Raw genomic sequence first — 5,099 nt, forward strand, 5'->3', positions numbered from 1 at the left:
TCTAATTTTGTGAGATACTGAATTTTGGGTTTTCATTAATTTTAAGCCATAATCATCCAAATTAAAAGAAATAAACGCTTGAAATATTTCACTCTGTGTGTAATGAATCTATATAATATATGAGTTTCACTTTTTGAATTTATTATCAAAATAAACAAACTTTTCCATGATATTCTAATTTATTGAGATGCACCTGTATATATATTAGCTGTCGAGCCAACATTTTGTGTATTTTGCTATACAAAAATAGTTGAATATTACTTTATTATTATGATTATTGACCTATTGATGGGGTATAGAAACAAAACACTTTTCTTTTTACACACCATGTCGTTTGTAATCTTTCATTGGTCATGTTCGATTTCCAGAGAGGGCAAATCGAACAGGGGAGCACTGCTGCACAGATAGGTCAAGACCAATGTCAACAGAGTGCTATAAAGCTCACACAGAATGTAATGTCTTGGCAGTAAAGTTTAGGGGATTAAAGATTACCGTGGCTCGTTGGTCTAGGGGTATGATTCTCGCTTTCGGTGCGAGAGGTCCCGGGTTCAAATGCCGGACGAGCCCTTCTTTATGGAGAGGCGGTGGACTAGTGGCAGAAACTTGGACTATGGGCAGAAAAGGTCTCTGGTTCGTCTCCCTACCCTGTCTAGTGCCCCTGAGCAAGGCACCTTACTCCCCCAACATCTGCTCTCCGGGCGCCGTACACGGTCGCTCACTGCTCTGTGTGTCCTGCACCAGATGGGTCAAAAGCAGAGGTTAAATTTCCCTACCTGCATGTCTGTTTTTTTGCCAATTTATGTGTTTGGGACAAATAAATGCATCTTAAGTGTTGTGTTTTTGATATTAATAAAACTGCAACATCTACCTAAGACAACAACTACAACCTAAATCTCAACACGTAAGGGAAGTGAAGGTCTTTCATTAGGACGGTCATCCTAGAAGCAATGAAAACCCTCCTTGTTGTTGGCCTCAAGAGCACAAAAGCGGAAACTCCTGCTCAGGCAGAGAGTGACTTTTGTCTATATAATCACATATGGCATCGTCGTCATGCAGTGATTTCCTGCCCTGACACAAACTCCATAGCCACTTGGTCATGGAGGTCAAGCTAAATTTTCTCAGAGAGGGTACAAAGATTCAAAACCACTGTTGTTAAAAACAACAACCCACCCCTGATTGGAAAGTTTGAGCTAAATTTCAAATTAATATTAAGGTCGTCACTGTTAGGGTATGTGTACGACCGCAGTTTGAGAAGTGGTTTGCAGGTCAAAGGGTCAGCGTTTTTTGGAGATTGTGTGGTTGTCTTTAGATCTCTGCCTGAGATGCTTACTTCTCAACTTTCTTCACTGTCTTTTCTTTTTGAGGTTCTCTTGGTAGCATTTCCAGAGGTACAGTGCCTTGCATAAGTATTCACCCCCCTTGGACTTTTTCCCATTATGTACTGTTACTAACTGGAATTCAAATAGACTTAAATAAACTTTTTCCCGTTTGATCAACAAAACATGCATAGTACTTTGGAGGTGCAAAATACATTTTATTGTGACACCAACAATAATGAGAACAAAAAAGTTGACATCTGTTGGGTGCATAAGTATTCACCCCCCTGTGTCAATACTTGGTATTGACACAGGGGGACTTGCAGCTGCAATTACAGCTGCAATTACAGCTGCAAGTCTTTTGGGGTATGTCTCTACCAGCTTTGCACATCTAGAGATGGAAAGGTTTGTCCATTCTTCTTGGCAAAAAAGATGAAGCTCAGTCAGATTGGATGGAGACCGTCTGTGAACCGCAATCTTCAAGTCTTGCCATAGATTCTCTATTGGATTGAGGTCTGGGCTTTGACTGGGCCATTTTAAGACATTAACATTCTTTAATCCAAACCATTCCTTTGTAGCTCTGGCTGTATGTTTAGGGTCATTGTCCTGCTGGAAGATGAACCTCCGCCCCAGTCTCAAGTCTTTTGCAGACTGCATCAGATTTTCTTCAAGGATTTCCCTGTATTTGGCTCCATCCATCTTTCCCTCTATTCTGACCAGTTTCCCTGTACCTGCTGAAGAGAAGCATCCCCACAGCATGATGCTAGCACCACCATGTTTCACTGTTGGGATGGTGTGCTCAGGGTGATGGGCAGTGTTGGGTTTTCGCCACACATAGCGTTTTGCATTGAGGCCAAAAAGTTCAATTTTGGTCTCATCTGACCAGAGCACCTTCTTCCACATGTTTGCTGTGGCTCCCACATGGCTTCTGGCAAACTCCAAACGGGATTTTTTATGGATCCCTTTCAACAATGGCTTTCTTCTTGCCACTCTTCCATCAAGGCCAGATTTGTGGAGTAGACGACTAATAGTTGTCCTGTGGACAGATTCTCCCACCTCAGCTGTGGATCTCTGCAACTCCTCCAGAGTAACCATGGGCCTCCTGGTTGCTTCTCTGATTAATTTTCTCCTTGTCCGACTCTTCAGTTTGGGTGGACGGCCTCCTCTTGGTAGGTTTGCGGTTGTGCCATATTCTTTCCATTTTCTTATGATGGATTTTATGGTGCTCAGAGAGATGTTCAAAGCTCTGGATATTTTTTTATAACCTAACCCTGCTTCATATTTCTCCACAACTTTATCCCTGACCTGTTTGGTGAGCTCCTTGGTCTTCATGATGCTGTTTGTTCAGTAATGATCTCCAACAAACTCTGAGTCCGTCACAGAACAGGTGTATTTATACTGAGATTAAATTGCAGACAGGTGGACCCTATTTACTAATTATGTGACTTGCAAATGTGACTTGTGAATGCAATTGGTCGCACCAGATCTTTGTTAGGGGTTTCACAGTAAAGGGGGTGAATACATATGCACTCAACACTTTTCAGATTTTTATTTGTAAATAATTGTGAAATCCATGTAATATTTCCCCCCACTTCCAAATGATGCACTATTTTGTGTTGGTCCATTACATAAACTCACGATGAAATAAATTTTAATCTGTGGTTATACCATGACAAAATGTAGAAAAGTCCAAAGGGGGTGAATACTTATGCAAGGCACTGTATATTATAAGCCCCCATGTCACGAATTCACCCTCCTATTAACATTTTTAGTTTGTCTTATTATAGTTTGTATATACTAATCCATTTGTCATTTCAGAACTCAGACCCTCCCCTCTGCTCTGCACTTCCTCGTGCCACAGATCCCATTACCGGCCCCACCCACAGACGCACACCTGCCTTACATAAAATCATTAGTCCCCAAGTATATCTACCTGCCTGTTTCTTTTGTTCCCTGCCAGATCGTTTAGTTTGTTTGTACCTAACCTTCCAGCGGTTTCCCTCCTGACTTGTCTTCTGCCTGATCTCAGTTGTGACCTGCCTGCTATTTCCCTGGACACCCGTTTTGCCTTCTCCCTACCGGATTTGTTTGCTTTCTCTGACTAACTGCCTGGCTTCTGACCCCTGCTACCCCTGCAAGCGGGATTAATGTGGAATATCCTTGTCATTGGGCTGCTTTTAAGTCAGAACCTGAATGATAACAATGGTGAACGCCATGTCCGACAACAGTAAAGGGCCCAATACTAGTGTGTGTTTGCATCTTGTGTCAATGTGAACTAGAGATCCAGAGCCTATTTTAGGGACACAACTCAGTCTTGCTACTAACCATGTTGCTTTCCTCCTATACAGTCTGCCAAGGACCTCCATCCCATCCTGTTAGCTTTTATGCTGACAAACACATGTGACTAGTAAATTGTTGACGCCATTAGACATGCTCACTTACCAATTGGATGACATGCTAGTGTCCTAATCCTTGGTTGGAATTGCTGTGTGCTCCATCACTAAAGGCTTTTGGTCAAACACAAATCATTGTGTGTGTGTGTGTGTGTGTGTGTGTGTGTGTGTGTGTGTGTGTGTGTGTGTGTGTGTGTGTGTGTGTGTGTGTGTGTGTGTGTGTGTGTGTGTGTGTGTGTGTGTGTGTGTGTGTGTGTGTGTGTGTGTGTGTGTGTGTGTGTGTGTGTGTGTGTGTCTTTTAAGGTGTACGTGGCCTGCAGGGGAATCAAGCTAGCAGGGAACATACACTAGAATGCCCCTAACCCACCGTTGGGTTAGGGTTAAAATGTGCAAAAAAGACTAAATATTTGGTAGCCTTAGGAAGGGCTTGATATATATTATATAACATATATAAAACCGTTTCACGATGTACCAAGTATACAAAAATACTTCTGTAGCACAAATACATACTTAAAAATAAAATAGAAATTAAGTTATAATTATATTTACAAGATAAAACTGTGGAAGGCAAACAAACAACATTAAACCAAAAAATATCCAATTTAGCAACAACATCCAAATGACATTCTCTCTATAGTTTTTTCCCCCCACTAAAACACAAGATAAAACAAACATTGCACCCATATAATATGATATTTTGTTTTTATACTCCCGATATCAGTGCTATGTGATCAACTTTCCTGAATATCAAGGTATTCAGGGTCACTTCAACTGTTTAAGAATCTATGTAAGCCCTGGTCCCCAGATTTTTTTTTTTAGCTGCCATAAAATGGTTTTCGCGCCTCATCCTTTTTCCAAAGATGGAGATTAGGCTTATTAGGAGGGTTTATTGTCTGTGGTGTCATGGATACCCAGTGATAACACACTCTGTGGCTTCTCCTCCTTCGTTCCACCTCAAACCTCGCAGGGATTTGCTAATGCCAAAGTCAAATCAATTATCCCCCTTCCACACTCTACCTCCTTTTATTCACCTCTGATATCATTTCAGACAGGCTGCGCATATATCATTGTCAACAAGCTTTGATGGTAAAGGCCGGGAATGTTTATTAAGAGGACTTGATTGTGATTTGCGAAGTGTAAATTTCATTTCTTCATTCAGGATAAAAAAAATCCTCCTTTGGTTTATCTCTACCAAAGTACTTTACATTTGCAACTGTGAAGAGGAAGAAATGTGAAATGTTCAAAAATGTATTGTTCATTTAATATGCAAGTGTTTAAATATAAACTTTTATCAAATACACAAAGATTAACCCTTCTTTTTCAAAATGTTGTATTATTGTTGCTGTTATTTCTTTTCACATTTTGCATGACTGCATATGAATAAAGAAGA

The 5,099-nt window shown here is 40.8% G+C and overlaps 1 non-coding gene across 1 annotated transcript; it reads left to right on the forward strand.

The window, feature by feature from the left end:
- The first annotated feature begins 495 nt into the window (after window positions 1–495).
- On the forward strand, window positions 496–567 carry trnar-ucg (transfer RNA arginine (anticodon UCG)). Its single transcript has one exon. It is a non-coding gene; the product is annotated as a tRNA-Arg (tRNA).
- The last annotated feature ends 4,532 nt before the right edge of the window (window positions 568–5,099 follow it).

Source organism: Pleuronectes platessa, chromosome 14 (genome assembly GCF_947347685.1).
Source record: "Pleuronectes platessa chromosome 14, fPlePla1.1, whole genome shotgun sequence".
Lineage (NCBI taxonomy): Eukaryota > Metazoa > Chordata > Actinopteri > Pleuronectiformes > Pleuronectidae > Pleuronectes > Pleuronectes platessa.